We start from the raw sequence: 12,212 nt of genomic DNA, 5'->3' as shown, positions 1-12,212 counted from the left end.
CAGAGTGCTAGGGTTACAGGCATGAGCCACCGCTCTGGCCCATGTACTTAGTCTTTGATAGGGATTGCAAGAATCTGTAGACTCTTAGAGCAATACATTTTTTTGCTAAAAAACAAAAACAAAAAATCATTCAGAGGTGCTGGATCTTAGGCATGAAAACTTGTTTCCTTGCATCTTAGTATCTTAGTAAGATACTAAGATATCTTTATTGTGAGCTTTTATATTCCTTAGAAATCTATCTCTTGTAATTTGTTGAGGCCTGGATTTAAAATGTGTTGTCCAGAGAAGATTTGTGTTTATATTTCCCAGGCATAATTTACTACACTGGCTTACTTTAAACAAAATTAGCTGAGTTTTGTGGCAGGTGCCTGTAGTCCCAGCTACTTGGGAGGCTGAGGCAAGAGAATTGCTTGAGCCCAAAAGTTGGAGGTTGCCATGAGCTATGATGTCACAGCACTGTACCCAGGGCAACAAAAAGAGACTCTGTCTCAAAAAAAAAAGCTAAACAAAAATTTTAGCCAAAAATAATTTCATTTTCTATTGACATACAATGATGGTGCCCAATCCCAATAATTTGTTTTTTCAATGTCCCCATGGATATAAGGGTGAGAAATATTGACCAGTTCATGCCACCATACATGTAGCTAAAATGAAGAACTTATAAGAGTATATTTTCTTCATGAGAGATTAACCACTTGGTACAAGGTTGAATTAGCCCAACTCAAAAAGGACAGTCGAATGAACTAAAATGGAGATTTATTTAGAATGACAGAACAACTGAATTTGTTTCTTTTATTATGAAATTGGGGCAATAAGCAACTGGTTTATTCTCATCTGTCTTTATTACAAATGAAACATACACAGGTAAAAACATGGTGGTGTGGGGAGGTGCATTTAGACCAGGAGGATGTGAAGGTGGAGGGAGAGGGGAAGGGCAACAGGAACTAGCAGAAAAATTAGTGCCTGCATCCATCTTCCCTCTCCACAATAATAATGCATTTTCCACGTGGATGGAACAGGCAATCCCAATATCTTGGGGGTACTTTTCAAACTCTACCATCCAAGTGGATCACCTGGAGATTTGGGTAAAATAAAGATTCTGGGACGGTAGCCGGGCGTTGTGGCGGGCGCCTGTAGTCCCAGCCTTGGGAGGCTGAGGCAAGAGAATCGCTTAAGCCCAAGAGTTAGAGGTTGCTGTGAGCCGTGTGACGCCACGGCACTCTACCTGAGGGCGGTACAGTGAGACTCTGTCTGTACAAAAAAAAAAAAAAAAAGATTCTGGGACGGCGCCTGTGGCTCAGTGAGCAGGGCGCCGGCCCCATATACCGAGGGTGGCGGGTTCAAACCCAGCCCCAGCCAAACTGCAACAGAAAAATAGCCGGGCGCTGTGGTGGGCGCCTGTAGTCCCAGCTACTCCGGAGGCTGAGGCAAGAGAATCGCCTAAACCCAGGAGTTGGAGGTTGCTGTGAGCTGTGTGAGGCCACGGCACTCTACCCAGGGCGATAAAGTGAGACTCTGTCTCTACAGGAAAAAAAAAAAAAGATTCTGATTTAGTAGGTCTGGGTGCAAGTCTGAGATTCTGCATTTCCAACAAAGCCCCCAAAGGATCTCAATGCTGTTGGCCCACGGACCACTGTTAAATAGTAAAGATATTTCCTGGTATCTTTATTCTCTGTTGGTGCTTTGGTCAGAACTTGGTTGAAGTGTGGCGGTTAAAATCCCATATGGCCACTTTGTTGTGCTATCAAATATTGTTCATTCTATCTAACTATATTTGTGCATCATTAGCCATCCCCACTTTATCCCCACTCGCCCACTATCCTTCCCAGCTTCTGGTAACTATCATTCTACTCTCTGTCGTAATGAGATAAAAAAGTCTCACTATGTTGAGAGCTGTGACATGGCATCACAGCTCACAACAACCGCAAACTCTTGGGCTTAAGTGATTCTCTTGCCTCAGCCTCCCAAGTAGCTGAGACTATAGGCGCCCGCCACAATGTCCCGCTATTTTTTGGTTGTAGTTGTCGTTGTTTGGCAGGCCTGGGTTGGGTTTGAATTCACCAGCCATGGTGTATATGGTTGGCACCCTAGCCATTGAGCTACAGGCACCGAGCTGAGATCAATTGTTTTAATATTTAGCGCTCACATATGAGTGAGAACATGTGAGATTTATCTTTCTGTGCTGGGTTTATTACATTAAGGTAATGTTCCCCGGGTGGCCCCTGTGGCTCAGTCGGTAAGGCGCAGGCCCCATATACCGAGGGTGGCAGGTTCAAACCCGGCAGCCAAACTGCAACCAAAAATAAAAAAATAGCCGGGCGTTGTGGCAGGCGCCTGTAGTCCCAGCTGCTTGCAAGGCTGAGGCAGGAGAATCGCTTAAGCCCAGGAGTTGGAGGTTGCTGTGAGCTGTGTGAGGCCACGGCACTCTGTTGAGGGCCATAAAGTGAGACTCTATCTCTACATAAAAAGAAAAAAAAAGGTAATGTTCCCCAGTTCCAGCCACGTTGTTGCAAATGACAAGAAATTGTATGACAATTTCTTTATCCATTCATCCGCTGATGGACACTTAGGTTGATTGCAAATCTTAGCTATTATGAATAGTGTTGCAATGAACATGGAAGTGCAGATGTCTTTTCAATACACTGATTTCCTTTCTTTTGAATATATACCCAGCAGTGGGGTTGCTGGGTCATATGGTCATTCTATAATTATCAAAAGTTATAGCATACTTTAAAATAAGAATGGAGTTAGAGTGTTCCTAACAAAAAGAAATGATAAGCAGTGATGGATACCCCAATTACCCATGTTTGATTAATACATGGAATAACACATTGTATTCCTTTCTCCAAACATCACATGTATCCTATAAATATATACAACTATACCCATAATAATTAAAAATAAAACATTAAAAAAAATAAAACACAGGGCTGGGCGTGATGGCTCAACACCTGTAATCCTAGCACTCTGGGAGGCTGAGGTGGGTGGATGGCCTGAGCTCATGAGTTCCAGACCAGCCTGAGCCAGAGCAAGACCTCGTCTCTGACAGTCAGGTGTTCTGGCGGGCGCCTATAGTCCCAGCTACTTGGGAGGCTGAGGCAAGAGAATCACTTAAGCCCAAGAGTTTGAGGTTGTTGTGAGCTGTGATGCCACGGCATTCTATTGAGGGCAACATAGTGAGATTTTGTCTCAAAAAAAAAAAATTTTTTTTTTGATCTCATGAAGACAGAGATTAGAACGATAGTTACCAGAAGCTGGGAAGGATAGTGGGGGAGTGCGGAAAAAGTGGGGATGGCTAATGATGCACAAATATAGTTGGATAGAATGAACAATATTTGATAGCACAACAAAGTGGCCATATGGGATTTTAACCGCCACACTTCAACCAAGTTCTGACCAAAGCACCAACAGAGAATAAAGATACCAGGAAATATCTTTACTATTTAACAGTGGTCTGTGGGCCAACAGCATTAAGATCCTTTGGGGGCTTTGTTGGAAATGCAGAATCTCAGGCTTGCACCCAGACCTACTAAATCAGAATCTTTATTTTACCCAAATCTCCAGGTGATCCACTTGTGCCGGGAGCCAAAACATATCACAAGAATGCCCCTTGCTATCTTGATTTTACGAGCAAACTATTCTCAGTAATTCAACCATAAACAGCAACGGTACTTTCCCCTTGCATATCTCCTCAAAAATGTACCCCCTGCCTTAGGGTCCTTCTCCTAGTAATTTTCCAGAAACTAGCCCCCTCCCTGCCCTGGTAGGAACAGCCCTTAGTTACTTCCTCGTTTGTGTGCTTATAAGCCCAGCTGAAACAATAAACTCTTCGGAGCTTGATCAGACTCTTGACTTGCTCTCATTCTTTCGTGTCTCTTGTCCCCTCATTCGACTGACCCCTTTGTTTCCCAGGTCCCCGTTGAATTCCCCCGCGGGCCGGGGCACACTTGGATGGTAGAGTTTGAGAAGTACCCCAAGATATTGGGATTGCCTGTTCCATCCACGTGGAAAATGCATTATTATTGTGGAGAGGGAAAATGGATGCAGGCACTAATTTTTCTGCTAATTCCTGTCCCTTCCCCTCTCCCTCCACCTTCCTCCTGGTCTAAATGCACCTCCCCACACCACCAGGTTTTTACATGTGTATGTTTCACTTGTAATAAAGATGGATGAAAATAAACCAGTTGCTTATTGCATGTACTACTATTCTCATTAGGCTTAGTATCCACACTAAATATTTGTAATGGCCTCAGTGAAACCTCATATAGTGGCTGGGCTTGGTGTCTCACACCTGTAATCCTACCACTCTGGGAGGCTGATGTGGATGGATTGCTTGAGCTCAGGAGTTCGAGACCAGCCTGAGCAAGAGCGAGACCCCCATCTCCACTAAAAATAGAAAAACTAGTTGTGCATGGAGCACATCTATACTCACAGCTACTTGGGAGGCTGAGGCAAGAGTATCACTTGAGCCCAAGAGTTTGAGGTTGCTGTGAGCTATGATGACACCATGGCACTGTACCCAGAGCAACAGAGTGAGATTCTATCTTAAAAAGAAAGAAAAAAAGAAAGAAACCTCATATAATGAGATGCTTATATTCTACATTTATTTTAGAAATTTTACTCTGAGGTTGTGCCAGAAGAAATACCCATAGCTTTTAAGTTATTGGGCCCACAACTGGATTCAGATGGAACGAGGCACTTAGGGGTTCAGGAAAGGCACTCCTGACCAGATGATGTTTCAGGTGAGACCTAAAGGATGAGTGAAGGTTAGCCAGGGGTGGAGGGAAGGTCTGACTGGCCCCCCAAAGGAGAATAGTATGTGCAAAGGCCCTGAGGTAGCTTGCTCATCTTGAACATGTCACTTTCAAGATGACCCCTGATAGCCTTGATCCTCCAAGCAGAGGGTAGGTCCTTCTCCTCAGTTGTCAGATTTGGCACCCTCATCCTCTCTGCAGAAATGTTGAGGCATACACATCCTCTGTCCTCCTGCCCTATACTGCTATTGGTATACTTAGGATCTTCTCCATATTAGATGCTGGTTCTTCAATTTCTTAAAGCCTTGAAACCATTCCTATGACTCCTGATGTTTATCTCCCTTGGGTCCTCAGGGGAACTGGCCTTCTGGCCCTGAATTCCTGTTCTCTTGAGTCACTGCCAGGCTTGGCTGGGTGCTTATCCAGTGGCATATGGAAAATAACATTCCTGCTCCATGTTTCAGCTTTTTAAAAACTGCATGCCATTCTATAATCTCACAGTCATATTGTGACAGCCTCGATTAAAAAAATAAAAAACTTAAGATGGTTTGAAGAAAATCTTATGTAATTATATTTAGTCTTATACTAGATGGAGTAGAGAACCAAAAATGTAATTATGGTGCAGCCAGTTTCTGGAAAAACTGATACATGGAAATTCTCATAGCATAGTTATATCTTTTCATATTAAAAATCACTACCAGTTTCCTTTAGATAATTTTGCCAATGTAGTTAAAATCAGATCAAATTTTGAAAACTTTCAGTCCATGTCAACTTTTGGCACCTGGACAGGCATGTCTCCGTTGAACAGAGAGCAGCAGGTCTGTACTGGGTCTCTACTCTCCTTCTACTCAGCATGCCAGGACTTGCGAAGCAGAGTCCTGGAACCCTCTAAACCCTAACCCTCAGTTAGGCCTCCTCCAGGGTGCTCCAGAGCTGCCTGTGGAAGACCGTCAGCTCACAGGCCTTTCCTGGGTCCCAGATGCACTTCAGTGGCTGCCCTGTCTCTTTGCTCCTTAGATAGTTGTCTGTGCTGCTTGTGTCCACGTACCCCCTTCTCATTACTCTCAAACTCATTTTAATCAGGCTGCCATTCCCTCCCCACCCCCCAGCCTAAACTGCTTTTGTCAAGGTCACCAGCCAAATCCAATGGACACTGCTCAGTTTTACTCGACCTCTCAGAAGCTGACTTCCCTCTCTGCCGTAACCCTGTGCTTACCTGGCCCCTAGACCACCCTCACTCATGCTTCTCCTCCCCCCTCTCTTGTCACTCTTTGCTGGTTGCTTGTCTCCCCAATCCCCAACCACTGGAATATTCCTGGGCTCAATCCTCAGACTTCTCACTCTACTGACACTCCCTAGGTGTTATCTTTTGGTCACGTGGCTTTAAATATAGTGCAGTCCCCTCTTAGCCATGGTTTTTCTTTTTTGGGTTTTAGTTACCCACAGTTAACCACCATCTAAAAATATCAAGGATTTTTTTTCTGGCTGGGTGCAGTGGCTCATGCCTGTAATCCTAGCACTCTGGGAGGCTGAGGCAGGTGGATTGCTTGAGCTCACAAGTTCAAGATCAGCCCGCACAAAACTGAGATTCCATCTCTACTAATTATGGAAAATCTGAGGCAAGAGGATCACTTGAGCCCAAGACTTTGGGGTTGCTGTGAGCTATGATGCCATGGCACTCTACCTAGGGCAACAACTTGGGACTTTATCTCACAAAAAAAGAAAGATTTTTTTTTTTCTTTTCTTTGGCAGGGGGTGGGTGTTGTCTTCCGGTGGAGACCAGAAAACCTGCTAGACAAATTCTAAAAGAGCTGTAATGCTAATATCAAGATATTTTGATCTTTGCATCATCATCATTATTATTAATATTTCGATGCAGCAACCGTCTGATTTCTTTTCTGAATGTATTTATTTTTGTTCGTTCTTTACGAGGTTTTTGTTTCTAGTCCTTATCTTAAACATTGTTATTGTTATTAAATTTCAAGCCTTTTTAATTCTGTGAAGGCAAAAAGTGGAAACCTAATAAACACGTGTATGTAAAAAATAAATAAATACAAAATTAAAAAAAAAAGATATTTAAAAAAATTTAAAAAAAAAGAAAGAGAAAGATCACATTCATATAACATTTATTGTTTTAACTGTTCCATTTTATTATTGGTTATTGTGGTTATCTTACTTTGCCTAGTTTGTAAATTAAAGTTTATCATAGGTATGTATGTTCAGGGAACAGTCCAGCATACACAGAGATTGGTTCTAGTCACAGTTCCGGGTCCCTCCTTGGGGTCTTGGAACATATCCCCTGCAGATGAGACAGCACTACTGCATATGGTGAAAACTACTGAATTCGTATTCCAGCTGGGACCTCTCTTCTGAACGCCAGACTCAAACTACTGACGTGACAGCTCCACCTGGACATTTAACAAGGCTTCTCACATTTCATGATGCTCACAACTGTGCTCTGATTCCACCGCCTCTTTCCAAGTATGAATAATAACCCCCAAAAGATGTCCACATCCTAATCCCCACAACCTGTGAATGTTATCAGACAGGGCAAAAGAGGTTTTGCAGGTTATCTTTGATTATGTAGGCCCTGTGTAATCACGAGGGTTCTTACAAGAGGGATGTAGGAGGATCAGAATCAGAGAGGAAGAGGGGAAGTGACTACAGAACAAGAGGCCGGAGTAATGCACTTGGAAGATGGCCACAGGTGTAGGGTGCAGGCAGCCTTTGGGAGCTGGAGAAGACAAGGAAACACCGTCCCAAAGCCTCTAGGAGGAATGTGCCTTTAGACTTTAAACATCTGACCATCATAACTGCAAAAGAAGACATTTGGCTGGGCACACTTATGCCTGTAACCCTAGCACTCTGGGAGGCTGAGGCGAGTGGATTGCCCGAGCAGCTTTGAGACCAGCCTGAGCCAGATTGAGACCTCGGGCATTGTGGCAGGCACCTGTAGGCCCAGCTACTTGAGAGGCTGAGGCAAGACAATCACTTGAGTCCAAGAGTTTGAAGTTGCTGTGAGCTCTGCCTCTATGGCACTCTACCAAGGGTGACAAAGTGAAACTCTGTCTCCAGAAAAAATAAAAAAAAGATGTTTGTATTGTTTTAAGCCACTAAGTTTGTGGTAATTGGTTATATCAGCAATAGGAAACTCATACATACAGGCTTCCTCATGTCAGTAAATGTGGGCTCCATTTTTTTTTTTTTTTTTAGTTACTCCAGAGGGACACTGGAGTTGTCCTTGTTTTTCTTCTTCTTCACACCTGACATCTAATCCATCAGCAAATCCTATTGTCTTTTCCTTCAAAACACATCCAGAATCCAATGACTTTTCACCACCATCACCTGCACCATTCTGGTCTAACCTATCATCACCTCTTTTTTCCTGGATTACTACAATCACCCCCTAAAGAGTCTACCTGCTTCCTCAATGGGCCATCTACTTTCTTTTCCACACAGCTGCCAGAGTGATCAGGTTAAAACACAAGTTAGAGCTTAGCACTGCTCACTCAAACCCCTCAGTGGCTCCCACCTCATAAGGATGCCACATCCTTGTCATGGCCTATCCAAGCATCCACATCTGGCTCCTGGACACCTCCCTGAACCCATCCTCTGTCCCTTCCCCTGGCTGCAACATCAATGACACTTCCCTGTTGTCCTTAAGGGTTGAGAGGTACTCCTGCATGCTGCTGGCTCACAGCTCAAATACTAGTGGTGGCCGGGGCTGGGGAGAGCTCCCTTCCTCAACACTCGTCCTGCCCCTTGCCTGGGACTGCCCACATCTAATGGCTAAATGTCTTGGGACAGGGGAACGAGGGCCTAATCCCTCTCTTCAACTTGGGGCAGCTCTGAAGGAGCTGGGGATTTCTCTGGGACTGAACCACAGCTCACCTCCCTCTGCCCAGTCTTCCTTCCCTTCCACAGCTTGATGACTCCCTAAAAAGCATCGTGTGCTAATTGTCATCCCAGACATGGCTGTCTAGAACCCGACCTGTGAACCTGATCTTTTCAAGATTCGTTCAGCATCCTGAGTATCCATTGCTTCACAGCTTTGCAATTGCTGTTCCTTCTGTCGGCAAAGCTCTTCTCTGAGATATTCATGAAGCTTCCTCTCTCCCCTCCTCCTGATCTCTGCTCTACTGTCTGTGGCCCGTGGCTTATGTAAAATGGCAAACACCACCACCATCACCAGCCCTGCTATCTCCGTGATGCAGCTGAGCTTTTTCTCCTATGGTATTAATCCTCATCAGATAATATTTCCTTGCTTATTTTCTCTCATTGTCCTCCAGCATCATAAGGGCAAAGTCTTGGTGTATTTTGATCATTTCTAAAGTAGAACCTGCCACATAGTAGAGGCTTAGTGGCAGGGCAGTCTGGTGCTGGTCTTGTTCTGATCTGATTCTAGTCATTGACCCACTGCCATATCCCCTGGGACAAAAGTTTAGCCCTGAGGCTTTTCCTCTTACTCCCTTAGAGCCCTCTGATTTCAAGTCAATGTCATGGTGGCTTCCACTATATCCTCCATAGGCAAGGGTCTGCCTTGTTCCCTCCTCAAGTCTTTCTACAGATCCTGGCCCTACTATTAGCCCCTGGCCTTACCCTATGCACCTGCTGTTATGCTAGCAGGACTCCCACGTCAGGCTCCACATGTCCTTGTATTGTTGATTACTGGAATCCCCCCATTTCCATTCAAATCCCCATTCTCATCAATGGGTCTGGCCAGGGTCTCAACTGGGAGCCACACCTTGATATTCAGCATCAAAGAGGGCCTTGCTATAGGGCAGGAAGTTTGCATTTGGGCTGCAATGGCCTGAACATGAGTCCCAAATGCTGTCACTTAACAGCGGGGCACCCTTGGCAGGTCACTCAGTGCAATGCTTCCTTCCTAGTGAAGCTAAATCAGTGATGTCAGCCTTGCAGAGTGACTGTGCAATTAGACATGAGAACCTATGAAGAGTGTCTGACACAAGCTGACAGTAAATTTCTCCTGACTGTTCAGAAATCCTCTGAGTCACCTGCCCCATTGTGTTGAAAGGAAAAGTGCTGCGTGCTCAGGAGAAAACCCTGAGACTAGGCAGCTCTATGTGCAAAAGAAAGTATTTGCTTGGGAAATCATTCCCTATGGTGTGAAGTTCCATGATAATTTCAAACATATTTGAACAATATAACAATAATCTGTGTCTCAAAATTATATTGTCAGCCAAGCATATTAGGTCCAGGCATTGTGTCCTACACAGGGAAGCCTGACTTCCCCTCCAAAAGGTAGCCTCTAATATGGAAGTAGCCTGAGGCATAACAAGTGGATGGGTTTCCCTCTTCAATTCTTGCCTTCCCCAGATTTAATGGAAACATTTATACTAAACCTTGGCAAATTCACAGAAGCTTTTCAAGTTCCCATTACTTTGCTATTCAAAAGGAAGGGAGTAATCGCTTCAGAGGTAGGGTGTGGCACAGTACATTCAACAAAGTGCTGAAAGCAAGTTCAATACAAACGACCCAGTGTCGGCAGATTGCACAGTTCTCAAGTTATTTCTGTGATAGACAAGGTTTTTCCTTTTTATGCCATTTTCCTTCCTCTGAGTTTGCTACTGATTTCCAATGAATAGAACTCTGTCCAGTACAATCCAGTTAGCCCACATTAAATATATAGTGTCAAAGAGAGGTGCTGCGTTGACACTCTTCATTCCAATGATTCCCAGCATAGGGAAGACGGAAAACCAACGGCTGTTGGGGAGGTTCATTTGTAATCTGTACTCTTGGTCTGGAAGTGGGCAACAGCTCAGCAAAGAGAATTTAAAAACATACAATAAGGTCACTACAATTTCTGAATTCAGAACCATCATTTCTTGGAGAATCAAAACATGTGTAGACACATGATGAAAACGTTTAACATTTTTCTACATGATCAGGTAGGAAGCTTCCTGGGCCAGCTGGGGGGAGCAGTTTTGTGTTGGCTTGGCTAGCAAAGTTGGGTGTCTGAGGATGTAATCCATGTCTTTAGCTCCCTGTAATCAGCAGACTGCTACTTTCACTACCAGCTGCATTTTCTCCATAATACTGCCAGAAAGAATGTGTTTAAAGTCATTATTGATTACTCTTTAATCTACACTGTGTTAGAAAAGATACCAAAGACCATGGTATCTTTTCTCCTTGTGCTTTGTCTGTTCCAATTAACAGGGGTGAAGACCATGTCCTTGAGGAGATGAAGTATGCATTTGAGGAGTCAGGCATATTCCTTCTTTGTACTCAGCCCTTGATTGTTCCCAGAGTCCCTATTTCCTCCTGGGGAGTTGAATGCAGGGGTCAAGGGTATGTGAATCCCAAGAGAAGCCTTGGCATTTAAGCTTCAGTTTTCATTTTTCAAAAATTACATATTTGTGGTTAAAAAAAAATTAAACAGGGCAGTGAATTGTATGTCTCCCTCACACCACTGCCCCCACCCTGGTTCCCAATCCCCAGGGCAACTACTGTTATGCAGGAAGGGTAGCTCACACCTGTAATCCTAGCACTCTGGAAGGCCGAGGTGAGAAAACTGCTTGAGGTCAGGAGTTTGAGACCAGCAGGAGCAGAACCCCATCTCCACTAAAAATAGAAAAAATTAGCCAGAAGGCAGAGAGAGCTAAGAGGATCGGTTGCGCTCAGGAGTTTGAGGTTGCAGTGAGCTCTGATGATATTGCTATGCTCTAGCTGGGGTGACAGTGTGACTCTGCCTACAAAAAAAAAAAGGAGTTTTGATTTTTAAAATGCATTTTTGTATGTTCAGCTCAAGTGGTTCATAAGATGCCTTTTCCAAATAACTCTCCATGGCAACATAACTCTGGAACATTCGCACACACATGGATATATACATGTACACACAGAGTCATTTTTTTAAGCATAAAGTGAGGGGGAAATGATGCAATAGAGAGTGAATAGAAGGCATATTACGGTAAACCGCAGTGGTTAGTGGCTTCTCAGATGGTTCCAGACAGCTTTTTATACAGAAATAGCTCAGTGAGAACACCCCAGCCCACTCAGGCTGCAGAACAAATCCCAGGAACTTGCCTTTGTGCAATCTTCTTGAAGCTCAAGTCTAAACACATCGGAGCTTGGCAGGGCTGCCTGGGTATGTTAGCAGACAGAATACTCTGGCTTCTCAAGCTTTCCTGGTTTTTTCTCCTCTGAACCAGCCCATTTTTCTCATAGCTTACACCTGTTCCTCCTCTACCCCCCACCAACACACAGAAATGGAAAGCCCCTTAGGTTTTTCTTGGTTGTGAGGTTAAATAAAAATCCAACTTACTCTCCTACTCTAAAGGAAAGGAAAAGAAAGCCACCGGTAAGTATAAAGCTAAGATGTATAGAGATATATATTCATGTTTGGCAGAAACACATTAAGGAAAATCATTTCATCTATGAGGCCATTCTGAAAACAAGTGATGCCCAGTGTTGTTCATATTTGCAAGGTGTGTTTGTCTT

General features: G+C 44.0%; 1 non-coding gene across 1 annotated transcript; it reads right to left on the bottom strand.

The window, feature by feature from the left end:
- Nucleotides 1-6,514: 6,514 nt before the first annotated feature.
- Nucleotides 6,515-6,576, bottom strand: LOC128595133 (U7 small nuclear RNA). The gene has a single exon (XR_008382802.1). It is a non-coding gene; the product is annotated as a U7 small nuclear RNA (small nuclear RNA).
- Between the last annotated feature and the right edge of the window lie 5,636 nt (nt 6,577-12,212).

This window comes from Nycticebus coucang, chromosome 9 (genome assembly GCF_027406575.1).
Source record: "Nycticebus coucang isolate mNycCou1 chromosome 9, mNycCou1.pri, whole genome shotgun sequence".
Classification (NCBI taxonomy): domain Eukaryota; kingdom Metazoa; phylum Chordata; class Mammalia; order Primates; family Lorisidae; genus Nycticebus; species Nycticebus coucang.
The sequence above is the reverse complement of the archived record's forward strand: the minus strand, read 5'-3'. Positions and strand labels throughout refer to the sequence as shown.